This window comes from Callospermophilus lateralis, unplaced genomic scaffold (genome assembly GCF_048772815.1).
Source record: "Callospermophilus lateralis isolate mCalLat2 unplaced genomic scaffold, mCalLat2.hap1 Scaffold_45, whole genome shotgun sequence".
Taxonomy (NCBI): Eukaryota; Metazoa; Chordata; class Mammalia; order Rodentia; family Sciuridae; genus Callospermophilus; species Callospermophilus lateralis.
Window position 1 is genome coordinate 11,622,060 of NW_027514398.1, and position 13,777 is coordinate 11,635,836.

General features: G+C 52.7%; 2 pseudogenes; one reads left to right on the forward strand and one right to left on the reverse strand.

The window, feature by feature from the left end:
* Nucleotides 1-807, forward strand: part of LOC143388966 (protein-tyrosine kinase 2-beta-like) — a 49,170-nt pseudogene extending 48,363 nt beyond the window's left edge.
* A 3,489-nt stretch (nucleotides 808-4,296) lies between these two features.
* On the reverse strand, nucleotides 4,297-11,241 carry LOC143388843 (neuronal acetylcholine receptor subunit alpha-2-like; annotated as a pseudogene).
* Nucleotides 11,242-13,777: the final 2,536 nt, after the last annotated feature.

The window sequence follows — 13,777 nt, forward strand, 5'->3', positions numbered from 1 at the left end:
ATTAGGCTCTCTGGCTGGACAGCCATTGTCCTGGAGGCAGAAGGGAGGGATACAGGCCCAGGAAAGGTCACTATTTCTCCACAAAAGAGTCCTTCCTGGTGGGCTGGTGGCTGAGTTGCCTATCCACAAAAGAACAGCAGTGGTAGCAGTGTCCTCCCAGGTCCCCCAAGCCCCTTCTGCTTCTTGTCCTTAGTCCATCCAGTCCACAGCCAACCTGGACCAGACCGATGACCTAGTGTACCTCAATGTCATGGAGCTGGTGCGGGCAGTGCTGGATCTCAAGAAGGAGCTCTGCCAGTTGCCCCCGAGGGCTACGTGGTGGTGGTGAAGGTGAGAGCCCAGGCAGAAGGGACCCAAGGAGGTGGGGCTGTCACCCCTGAAGAAGGGGGTGGTTTCTCCACCCATGGTCAAAGGGAAGTTGGTTCCTGGAACCCCCAAGATGTGCTCTGGCCAAAGCAAACAGGGCTTTGTGGAAAAGAAAATAGCAGGCTCTAACAGCTGCCCTGTGCCTTCCTCCTTCCAGCCCCACATGGGGCTGACTCTGAGGAAGCTCATTGGGAGTGTGGATGATCTCTTGCCCTCCTTGCCATCATCTTCGAGGACAGAGGTAGGTGTCCTATCCTAGATGGTGTCGAATCTGTCCCTTCTCCCCATACCTCCACCTGTTCCTAGTTGCATTTCTAGCAGAGGTCCCTAAGCCACCTGGGCAGTCCCATTTCTGTCCATCAGGAGACTGCACAGCATGTCTGGGCAGCCACCATCAGAGGGCCAAGAGGCCCCCAGGAGCCTGGCCAGCTTCTGGGGTGAATTTCCTATCAGGTCTCAGATTGCCATAAATTTTTATTGAATGCGGATGTGCAAGAGGGCATGCCTGTCTCCTCTCCCCACCCTTTATCCTTTATCTACTCACTGGACCAAGGTCAAGGTGAATGTCTCATTGAAATCCTATCACTGAAGCCCTGGGAATCCCGGTGTTCTGCTGACACAGCCCTGTGATGGCCACCAGGGACCTAGCCTGATCCCTGGGACTTGTGAACGCATTATCTTACAAGGCTAAAGGGGTTTGGGGGATGTGATCAGTGTGAGGCTTTTGAGAGGGGGAGATTATGTGGATTACCCAAGTGAGCCTGTGTCCTTGTTAATGAGCAGCGGGAGGAAGGTCAGAGAAGGGCTGTGATGACAGAAACCAAAGTCAGAGGGACAATGCTGTTGGAAGGTGCAGTTTCAACCCAGGGAAAGACAGGGAACACCCTGCCCAGCTCTAGAAGGAATGCAATCCAGTCCGCACCCTGGTGTTAGCCTCATTGGGCCCGCTCAGAAGTCTGACCTGCAGAACTGTAAAGGAATGACCTGTGTTGCTCGGAGCTGCTAGGTTTGTGGTCATTTGTTACTGCAGCTGTAAGAAGCTGATCCAGGGCTACTGGACATTTGTCGGTTGTCTGTCTAGAAACCAAATGTGGACCTCCCATGGAGCCCTGGGATCCTCTGCCTCTCATGGTCAGCCATCTGCCACATGATCCATGTGGCATGTGGCCCATCCCATCACCACCCTAACCATCTGCCTGCTCAAGGCAAGACAGAGCAGGGACACTTGGGACATTTCTCAACCTGCCTCTGGGTGGCAGCAGTAGCCCACAGAGGCACCCCATCTAGACAGGTACCATCAGAGGGCTGAGATGGCCACCAGGGACCTAGACAGCTTTAGGGCAAATTTCCTGAGGAGAGGTCAGATGTGATGTGATAGCTCTGTATCCTAGGGATGACCATGTACTCACTTGCTCATTCAACAAACATCTCCTGTGTTTCATGTGCTCAGTGTGCTAGGCTCTGGGCATGTGGTGGTTAAAAAAAAAATCCCAGATCTCTTGATTTGATGGTAGACAGTTACAAAATGGCACAAGGACGTGGACCCTGACCGTTCACCTGAATTCTGGTGGTGTGAAGGGTTGTTGCGACTGGATGGCGTATGGGGTGGGGTCAGGCCTTGGGGATCCCCTGATGCACAGAGGGGCCAGGGAATGGCTTTATTTGGGGGGGGGGTCAGGAGGCTTGTAAGATGGGGGATGGGCTGGCTTTCTTGTACAGTGTATATTCAAATTTATTTAATGTGAGTTTGGTCTGGACTGACAGCTGGGTTTCCTCCTGATGGGGAATCTGGAACACAGTCCAAGAACAAACTGATTGGGAATTCTGGCACAGGACACTGTTGTTATCACACCAAGTATCCGGGGAAGGAGCAAAGAGACAGTGGCCAGGACTGAACTTTGGACTACAATCTGCTTTATCCCTGGCAACCTCCTCTCTTTCTTCCTTTACCTTCCCTGCCTTTTATTACTCCTCTTCTCCGTCCACCCCCTTTTCTCATCTGACCCCTTCCTTTCTCAAGTGTTTGTGTTGAGCCTTCTTTTGCCTCCTTTCTATCAGATTTGTGGTTGAATTAAACTCGTACCATTTTCTTTGTGGTTTGTTGGGCTGTGGTGTTGGTTTGATGTGCCCTTTGTGGGAGGAGGCTGGCCATGAACCACAGCCAGGCAAGAGATGGATGGTGTTCTTTTGGGTGCAGATCAAGGGCTGATGGATGCTGGGCCGTGGCCAAGGAAAGCACCTGGCAGTGGGACAGGTGTGCTCCAGCCCTTGGTCCCAACTGGTCAGTAGGGTACCTGACTCAGGGGCCGCTTTCCAGGAGGGACCCAGGGCAGTTTCGTCCATGTGGCATCTCTTTCAGCTGCACCCAGACCACTTGGGCTCTAGGGGGTCACACAGCTGAAGGAACAGCAGACTTGGCTTTATTTAACCACTTTACTCACATGCAAGATGGATGGACACGAAACATGAACAATACAGATCTCCATGCTGTCCCTGCAGCAGATCACCTTTGGGAGCCTCAGTTAGGCAGAGAGACAGGGGGTTTGAGGGCGGGGGCTACAGAATGAGGAGGAATGAGGCTAGAGGGCCATGGAGTGGGGGGGGGTCTCAGGAGAGAACTGAGGAGCAGGGCCTGGGCCAGGGTCACAGGTAGGTAGGTCTTTCCAGATGTGTGAAGGAGTGTTGTGTGCTGAGGAGGAGGAGGTTCAGAAGGACAGGACCCCAAGATGGAGGGGAGTCAGCAGTTTGCCCTACTCTGCTTCCTGCCTGGGGCTCCACACTGTCTGGACAGCCTGGTGTACACCTCTGGTGGCTACTGAGGTCCTGCCCTCAGGGGCTGGACAGAGCTCAGGAGAGGCTTGACCCACAGGCTCCGCATTCCTCAGAGCAAGAACAAGCTGCACAGAATGGCCCAGAGCAGGTCAGACATGGTGAAGCTCTGGGGAGGACAGGAAAGGCAGGCTGGAGGGTCACTGGCATCACCCAGCAGGCGTGGAGCCCAAAATGTTCAGTGTTTCCCCTCTACCACACACAACATAGAGTGCCGGTGCCCTTCACCCTGTGCTGTGCTAGGTCCTAGGGAGAGGAGAAACTAAAGGATCCCTGCCTGGGAGGAGTTCAGAACTGAAGGAGCTTGAAGCAGAGATCCCCAACTCCAGAGAGGTGTGCTGACCACAGACTACAGGGACCAAGGCACTGTGGAAGAACAGCCAGGGATGGCCTTCCCGGTTTGTTCACTGCAGGTTCATGGGTACAGGGCACCCACAGCAGCAGCTCGCAGTTCTGGCTACCTCTCTACAAGGAAGAGGGAGGCATGATGCCTCAGGAAAGCCCAGGGGGTGCTGAAGGTGCTTTGGGTGGAGGGGAAGGCCTTGCTCCACTGGCTCCCCCACACTTGCTCCCCGCTCCTTCTGTAAAGTCCCTTGTTCCTCAGCTGATACACCACACACCTCCAAGACCTGAAAACTCACACTGAACTACTTCCTCTGCCTGGTTTAAAGAGCCCAACCTGCACTACCAGCTTCCCCAACTCTGACCTGGGGGTTCCCCTGGGAACTTTGGGCTCATTCTTAAATCTAGACCATTGCTCATAGACCCTCCACCCCTGAGGCAGCCTCCCCTTCCCCCATGTGCCCCTCCCTCAAGGCCATAATTTTTCTCCTTGTGCTAGTCCCACCCCTCTGCAGGGCAGGGTCCTCCTTCTTTTCTAACTCCTCTGCTTGCTAAACCGGGATTTCTGTCCAGCAGATTCCCAGTACAGTAGCATCACAGTGAGTGCTCCAGGAAGATTTTCAGAGCTGGTTCTCTCTCCCCAGAAGCACCACAGGCAGATGGTGCTGTCTCCAGAGGGCACTCTAGAGGCAGCTGCAGTTAAAGGTGGTCATTGCTGGCTGGCAGGACTGCCTTGGAGCCAACATAAGGGACATGACATCAGATCATTGCTGCCAGGAACGGAGGCAGAAAGAGCCCCAGGGTTCCCAGGAAGCAGACAATGATAAAGAGCAAGAGGAAGATCCTGTCGATGACCATGGCAACACACTTCCAGTCTTCTCTCACCTGCGGGAGAAATGGGCTCACAGTGACAGAGGCCAGGTCTCAAGAAGTGTTCCTCTCATGCTCAGCCCCTGTAGGGACAACCACAGGGCAAAAGCAACTGTCCCCTGAGACCCAGGGGAAGCTAAGACTGGCACAGGTGCAGAGATAGGGTGGAGGGAGAAACAGAGCTGGCCCAAGCCCCATACCACCCTCTCCTGTGTCCCACCTATGTCACCCTCCACACTGCCGGGGCTCAGCAGATTTCAGGCAAAGGGACTAGAGGAACACAGAGAGGTGCTGGAACCATCTAAGGAGATGGACTCCCAGTGGCTGCAGTGATTTCAGTGCAGAGAAGGTAGTGGGTGGGGTAGGTGTGACTCAGGGCAGGTTAGTGGGTAGGCTTTATGCAGCCTGGATTCCCAGCCCAGGCCAGGGATGGATGCCTAGCTGCTCCCAAATTAATGATTAATTTTCTCATTCACTTATCAAGGCTATCCAATGATCCTTTCCAGCCTTTCACCCTTCCCTAAGTTGATAAGAAAATGCTGATGCTGAGTGCTAGATAAGGCAGAGGCTGCGGAGAGGACCAGTCTCGTACAACCAAGAATCTGCAGGGTTTGTGGTTGACTCATGAGCTTCACAGAGGGCCTCATGAGCAAAGAGGACAGGGGACCATCTAGCATAAAAGAGGAAGGCCACTACCACAGGGGGCTAGCCCACCAGGCTCTCCTAATGCCCCCTCCAATTCCCATCCCTGCCAACTCCTGGAGGTAGTGGCATAAGCATGGCAGAGTCCACATCTAAGCATGCCCTTCTCTGCTTGCTGTCTCCCAGTTAGGCTGAGCAGGAACATTCTTGACCTACTGCCATCAAGTGTCCCAAGAGCCAGCTAAATGTTCTCTCCCAATTGATTTCAGACTCTTTGGAGCCATGAATGAGTGAGGCCAGCCCACAGGGAGGGGTCAAGGTTGGTCTAGCTACCACCTTGAGGTGGAAGTTTTCCCTGCTAAGCTGGTAGGGTCACCCAGGGGAGGCCCTCACCCAGATCTCACTCACCGAAGAGTCAGCATCCTCAGACCACAGGTGGTCAGTAATATAGTGCACACCTTCCAGGGCTTTCTGTATGCAAGGCGACAGCAAGACCTCAGGCTCCCCAGAGTGAGCCTCGGCCCTGGGCCCTGAGGCCTGTGGGTTCAGGCATCTGCGGCCATAGATGATACCCATGGAGGGGGCTGGATGGCCTGCACACACCCATCTGCCTTTCTCCTCTTCCTCCTCTGCCTCCTCTCTCTCCTCTGCATCCATGTTGGTCTCCAACCAGTAACAAGATGGGCCAAGTTTCAGGCCTGAGGAGTCGTATGGCTCCAATGGAGGCCGGTTCATCAGCAGCCACCAGGGCACACGTCCCAGCAGGGCCACCCGCACCCAATGGGGCATGCTGTGGGTGCTGGGGAAGCCGTGGTGCATGTTGAGCACGAAGACGGTGATGACAATGGAGAGGGTGACGAAGATCATAGTGAAGAGCTGGTACTCGCTGGTCAGCAAGAGCAGCATGGAGATGCACAGCGTGATCTTCTCGCCGCAGTCGGAGGGCAGGTAGAAGACCAGCACGGTGAGGCAGGAGATTAGCAGGTGGGGGATGATGAGGTTGATGGTGTAGAAGAGAGGCAGCCGGCAGATGACAAAGGCGTAGGTGACGTCAGGGTAGATCTCGGGGTAGCAGTCATACTTCTTGCTGTTGTAGGTGCCCGTGGCATTGATGATGGCCCACTCGCCACTCTCCCAGTAGTCCTTCAGGTCCACCGTCTATTCCATCGGCTCCAGGTCGATCTTGGTCTTGTCATAGGTCCAGGAGCCAGACTTCATCTTACAATTCTGCTGGTGGAAGGGGAAGAAGGTGACGCCGATGCTGCAGGAGCTTTTGTAAATGTCGGGGGGCACCCAGTGCACAGTGCCCGTGGAGAAGAGGTGCGCTGTGGTCAGGTGGGTAACCACAAACTCCCCATCTGCACTGCAGAGAGAAGACCAGCTGGGGGCTCTGCACACCCACCTGACCCACCCAGACTGCTGCAGAGAACAACCTGAACAAGGCAGTTCTTAGCTGGCCAAGTGTCCCATCTTTTGCAAGAGTATAAAATTCCCCCAGAAGATGGATATACTTGAGTTTTCTTTTGATATACATTGTTTTAATTGCAAAAGTTGGAGTTTTGAAGAACACTGGAAAGTACCAAGAATTTTTAAAATACCCACTATTAACATTGTGATATTATACATGTCTATTCTACTGTCACGCAGACAATGATTCTGATGGTTTTGCATATTTGAGGTCACAGGGTGTATGCAGTTCCATTGCCTGTTTTATTCCTTTAATATTTTAGAGTGATAATTTTGAACTGTACTTTCCTAGTACACAGTGAGCAAGCAGCTTCTTAGGTAGAAGATCATGACTTTCCCACTTGGATCTTTTGTTCTTTGCTCAAGAGACCTAAGATTTTGGCTAGTGAGGAAACTTCCTGGAGCCCATGCATCTAACCTCAACCACTAGGCCCCCCCAAGAGGCAGCTTGGCACCAACAGGAGGCTGGCTGGAGTGCTCAGGGAGGACTCAGCCAAGGGAGGGGAGGGGGCACCACAGCAGAGGGCCCTGCAGGAACAAGAAATAGCTGTGGCCAAGGAAAACCTTAACAGTGCTCACTGGAGCCACCAGGTGGGCATCATAGTGACTGTGGTAGATGAGGTTGGGGACTTCGTGGGAATGAGAATCCAAAGACCCACAAGGACTATGGGGACACTGGAACAATGGTGACCAGTCAGATGGGACTTCATCAACTCCCCCTTAGCTTCCTACGGTCTGTCCTAAAGTCCAGGGAATCAGAATACAAGGGAGTTTCCCATGGAGTAGTTCCAGGGTAGAGAGACAGACTGGCTGGAAACAGGAATTTTGAAAGAGAGTAACAAATACATCAGGCAAAAAGTCAAAAAGAAAAAAAGAAAAAGAAATTAAAGGCATTTTGGTCATTTCACATAATTGCCACTAGATGGCAACATGCACCCATTTGGTTGAAGGAACAGTTCTATTGATTGGCCAGAGTGTAGTGCCTGGGTGGAACAGATGTTTCTTTATATGTCTACAGAAGTTTGACTGGGCTTTTCTTGTGAAAATCAAGTCTCAGTGGTCATGGCTTTATTGACAATCCTGAAATGTGAAGTTGGATTTGACCCTAGGACTTTGCTCATATCTCTGCCAAATGCTCAGGAAGTAGAAACTAGAATGTTCCTGGGTGCCAGCTCCTGGGTACAGAGCAATGGGGTGGGGGTGTGAGTCAGCAAACACAGGTACCTGCAGTGTCAGACCTGCCAGGTCACCCAGTGGCAAGTGTGTGTTTACCAAGACGGCTTAGGTGAGAGGGTGCTGGGCCTGCCCAGGACCAGACAGTGTAAGGAACTGGTGTAAGGAACCACTGACCTCTCTCGAGGTCTAGAAATGGACTCTCTCTCTATGTTTTATTGGTCAAAAATATCATTTCCAAGGTAGGGTCCAAGGGATTGGGAAGTGCTCAGTAAGCTGGTTTCTTTGCTGCAGGACTTAAAACAGCATTTAAAACGCTATTGTGCTCTGCTGGCTTCCAAAGCCCTTGGCAGGGGATGACAGACATACAGTGTGATCCAAAACCATGACCACAGAACCTTGTCATAGGTATTCATATCTTAAGGAAGCAGCAATCTGCTTTAGAAAATGGTTTTAGACAATTATAACACCTTCTTTTAAATTTGAACTTCTTAACTTCTCAATGAAGAATTGCCTGATACCAAACATACTAATAAAAATATAGATTTCTATTTCTCCTATCAAAAAGTATCTTAATTCATTGATTTTTGCCCACTGGGATCCTCTATATACTCCTCCCCCCCCCCCCACCCTCCAGCTTCTGTTAGATTCTAGTTGTTAGGGTGAGATTGATCCTTTGGGTCTTGAATCCAAGGCAAGTATAAGAAAACATGATTAAAGAAAAAACATACCCAGTGAATTTGTTCTTCAAAGGTGCTACTATAGGATGCCACTTACCTGGTCAGACAATATTGCCATCCTCTAAAATTTCAACTCTTAAGTGTTTTTAGAGAGCCTGAACCACATTTTCCAAAGGATACTCAGAGATGGCAAATCTGTCCCATATCACCGTGCTACAAATGAATACATCTTCAGTGCCCAGTAAATGGTGTGTAGGAGGAAGAGAACAGAATGAAAGGAATAAAAGAATACAGAGGAGGGGGTTCTCTGCTAAGCATTGAGAGGGAAAGGATGAAGCCCTCCAAGTCCCCTTTACTGTCCCTCCTGGTGATCTTCCCAGGGCTCCATGGCTTCCTACTTGTTGGAAAGGACAATGTCAGGGATCCAGATAATCTCTGAAGGGACCCAAAGGGAGGTGATGTTGCCAAAATCAGCGAGGTTTCAGCACAGCTTGTAGTCCCTCCACTCCTGCGCAGGGGAGGGGTCCCATCACTGCCATGCCAGGGAGGGGCCTCTGTCAACCTAGGCTGAGCTAGGGATTCAGGAGCCCCCAGAGCCCCACCCAGCCCCACAGAACAGAGAGGCTGCAATGCCAGAAAAGGGTTCTGACCAAGGAACCAGGCACACCCTCCCAGATAAACACCCTCCTCGCTTTGCCCCCACTTCAGTAGCTAACTCCCAGGCAGGTGGTGTCCCCATCAATGCCCCTGGTTCTCTTTTGCCTCCCTGGCTGACTCCAGTGAGGCACTGCAGGATCTGAGCTGAAGTCGCGTTTCAGCACATCACAGTTTACAGAAGTGGTTAGATTCTCCATCCAGGTAGAGGCTCCAGAGACAGCCGGCCAGGGCATGCTGAGCAGGTGGAAGTGAGGACCACAGAGGGGAAAAGCCACCTGCCAGAGGCATGCGGCTAAGGCTCGGAGCTATTTGTGACCTCCAGAATATGTTCCAGAGACCTCCCTACCCAGGGGCTGGCCCAGGAGGGAGCAAGAGTTGCTCTGGACTTCACTCCTGCTCCCCCCAAATCATGTCCAAGTGAACCTATGTTTCTTTCCTCCGATCAGTTTTTATTCTCTCTCCATTCCATTCATCATGTTTTCAGTTCCAATCAACATTTTGGGGAACCCACATCAAGTTGGGGCATATTACTGCCCTCGGGCATGTGGTAGTAGGTTGAATCACATTCATTTTACAGATGAGGAAAATGAGGCTCAGAGAAGCTGAATAACATGCTCAGCATCTCAGGCTAGTCAGCGGTGGTGATGGATTGATAGCCCAGGTCCCACAGCAGTGTATGTCCTCACCTCCTGCCCAGCCCCTGGCCCAGGTGACCAGACCATGGGGACAGCTGCAGTGACCTAGGTTCTAGGCCTACCTCAACTACACACACAGTACCTTCCTTGTTCTGTTCCCCAGTTGGCACATCTGTAAATATGAGCCTCCTCACGCTCCAACAGCTCTGGGATGTACAGTATACACTCAGAGTCTCTGGACCAAGGTCTAATTTAAACTAAGTAGCTGAAACACCACACCCCAACACCATCCGGGGCCTCCTGGGGGACAGGGATTACAGAAAGGGCACTGGAGGACCAGGCACCCATTCAAAGGACTCAAACAGAGATGCCAATCAACATTCTGGTGGGTGTGGCTCTCTGCATGTTTACCTCTGCCCAGGGACAGTCAGGTGCTGGTAGGGCAGGGCACCAGCTCCTCTTTCTCACATTCTACTGCCACCTCTATGTCAGAGGCCTTCAGAGCATCAGAGCAGATCAGGAGGGGTAAGAAGGGAGGGAACACACAGGGGTTCTCATGAGACCTGTGCTCTAATGAGTCTGCCCTAGGAGTGGCCCATCCAGGAGGGCCACATGCTCTTTGGCTGTCCTTCCACTGAGAGGTGGGGTCTATGGCCCCTCCATGAATCTAGCTGGACTCCTGTATTGCCCTGACCTACAGAATATGGCAAGATGGATGCTGAGCCCATTCAGGCCATCAGAGACCAGCAGGTTCTGCCTCTCTCTAGGGACCTTCCTTCTGGGAGCCCTGAGCCACAGGTGGGAATCTGACTTCCCTCCTGGAGACACTGCAGGGAAAGACCCCGAGAGGTCCTGGGCAGGGCTAGGAGGCCAGACAGGCCCACCCTTTCAGAACTTTCCAAACACCCCTGCTGTGAGTAAAGTTTGTCCTTAACCCTTCAGAACAGGACAGCCACCAGCCAGATGCTCCCAAGTAGTCACCATGCAAAGCAGAGGAAACACTCAAACTCCTGATCATAAAATTGAGATACGAAGCATCCAAGTGGCTCTAGTTGGCGAGATTCAGGTTTGTCAGGCAACACAAACAGGGAACTCAGTGTTCTTTGGTAGAAGGAGCAGAGCCAGGCACACCTGGGTGTCCCCTTTACTGTCCCAGCCACACCCTGCTTCTCATTTTCCTCAGCTGTAAAATGGGCAGAATGAGACCCCCCTGGGGTTTTGATGACAATGCAGCCTGTCCCTAAGCAGCAAGGACTATGAAATGTCCATTTCTAAGAAAGGCATCTCTGGCTCTCTGGTGACATGTCCAGGGAGTGGACTCAGAGCCTGGCCATGCAAGCAAAGTCCGCTGGAGAGGCCACTTGCAACCAGATGACCGAAGTGGCAGGTGTTCACCAACCTTGAATGCAGCAGCTTGCTCCTGTCAGGGAAAGGTACAGGGAGGGGTGGGGCAGGGTCTGGCGATGACTGTCCCCTCCCTGCTGGGAGAATCCTCACCTGCCTCAGCCAGACATTGGTGGTCATCATTTGGTTCTTCTCATCCTGGCTGGTAAGAGGGGGAGGGCAACAGAACCAGAGCACAGGATGAGTGAGGGGGCTGCAGTGATCCCCACCCACAGGAAGAGCCTCTGTGTGGCACCCAAGCCCAGCGTCCCTCCCAACATTCCCCTGGATTCAGATTCTTCAGGGTCACACAAGAAACCCCCCTGCTGCCCTCTGCTGCCCCGGAGGGGATCTGAGCGAGAGAGGGGAAGGGGCTGTGGCAGCCCAGGAGGAAAAGGCTGAGGTCCCCGCTGTAATGGAGATGGGCTGGGGGGCTGGGACTGCAGGGGGGACGCTGGGGAAGAGCCTGGGTTCTGGAGGTTGATTCTGAGGGGCCCAGGATTGGGAGACAGGCCCACCACATCAATGGGCTGGGCAATGGACAGTCCAAAGCCCACGATCACCACATCTGAGGTGTTGGGCACCAGCCGTGCCCAGCGCGGTTATAGCCCCTGAAGAGGTATTTGAAGAGACAGTCCTCAGGCTGGGTGTGAGGGCCTCGCTGAGTCAACACTGTGGGATGGGAGAGAAGAGGAGGGGTCTCCAGAAGCCAAGGAGGCAGCGGGCATCTGGCTTCCCATCAAAGAAGAGGCCACCATCTGTGTGAGCTTCAGCTTGCTCATCTGTCAAGTAGCATGTGAATCCAGATTCCACTTCAAACCCTGTGGAGGACTCACTGTGATAATGTTCACCAGAGCTGTGCAGAGCCCCGTAGCCACAGTGCACTTGCTCGTGCTGGTCGTCAGTACTGGACATCAGTACCTGTGTGATATTAGATAACAAAGCCAGAGTACTGCGGCAGGGAGGGGGGAGATCCAGCCCAGGTCCCAGTTAAGGTGCAGGGAGGGGACTTGCCCCATGACAGCAAGACTGGTAGTGAGCAGCATTAGTTCCCACCCAGTCATCAGAGGAACCAGCGGTGCCAGCCGTAGCCCTCGCCACTGAGGGCACCTCCCTGAGTTGTTTGTAAACCCCTGGCACTTGCCACCTCTCATCAACTAGGCCAACCACTGTCAATGGGTCTCTCAGGGGGTTTTCAGCACTCTGCCAATGGCTTTGGCACACCAAGGCTCTGCCACTGAGTGAGTGGACAGCTACTGCTCCAAACCCAGAACCGCAGCAGCTCCAGCTGGGACAGAAAGCCTGGCAAGGACAACAACCACCACATGTGTGTCCTGGGTGCCTTCTGTGACCCAGGTGCTAGGCACAGGCTTTCCTTTTGTCCCCACAATAGCTCTGGGAGGTCCGCAGCACTATTTGTGTTTTGCAGATGAGCAACACTGAAGCTGGGGACATTCAAGGTAACACAGCTGTTAATATCAGCGCTGTGACAGCCCCTCCACCTTCTCCCTGTGGAACCAGGCACCAGCCAACGACCTTTAACATCCTTGCAGCCTTGAGGACTGCAATGAGCCCACCTGCAGGATATTCCCCCACCTGGCACATGTACACACAGCGGTGAAGTCCCAGAGATAAGGCAGCCACTCACCTGCTGGGAGCAGAAGGGGCCACCACAGGCCAAACTTCATCCAGGGTGGCAGTGCAGAATGGGAGGGGTCCATGGTCTCAGAGGAGGGTCTGGCTTCCCATGCACATCCAAAAGAGGGCAGGTACAGCTTGCTGTGGTCTAATCTGGCAGGGTGTCACCAAGCTGGCATGGCAGGGGGCCACTGGATTCTGCAAGGCTCCTTCCATTGAACCTGATCAAAGCCAGAGAAGGACCCTTGAGTCATGCCTCCTCAACACTCCACAGAGGGGTGCAAGGCCTTCCAGGAGCACCGGGCTCCTGGACTATCCCCAGCTTGACTGAGGAATCCACGTCTCCCACTTTCCAGTGTCAGCCGGCTGCTCTCCCTAGACAAGGCTGACCTACCCGGGGGCACCCACGTTCCCATCACTCTGGCTTCAGCACCTCATCTGTAAAATGGGGATAATTTCACAAGCTAGTCAGCAGAAGAGCACAGGTACCAGTCACAGTAGCCTAAAGGTGGAAATGGTCCAACGTCCACCAACTTATAAACAGATGAAAAAAGCCATTGGATGGATGTGATGCAATGTGATTCAGCTACAACAAGGAATGAGGTGCTAACATGGGGCCACCACGCAGAGGAAGCTGGGAAACAGCCCAGACCCCAAGAGGCCAGTCACAGAAGCCCCTGTAGGATGAGGACAGGAAACTCCACAGAGACAGAAGGACAACCAGGAAGTGGATCTGGGGAGGGAGGGTGGCGAGGGATTGCTTTAACATCACTGGGGGGTTCCTTTTGGGGAAACAAAAAAGTTCTGAAAATACACAGTGGTGATGACTTCACAATTCTGGGAGCATTTCTAAAGGGGCACTTCTATGCTATGTGAAGTATACCTTGAAAATGCTGTCGTTAAAACATACACACCTTCTGGATTAATAAGAAGCAGCCACTCTCAGGCCATGAGGACGGTGGTGTGTGCAGAACACAGCAATGAGATGGAGGCAGCGTCAAGAACGGTGAACTGCTCGACTTCTCATGGCAGCAAGAGTTGGGGAATGCAGTATTTTAGGTGTATATATTATTGTATGTCCTATGTAATTTTAAA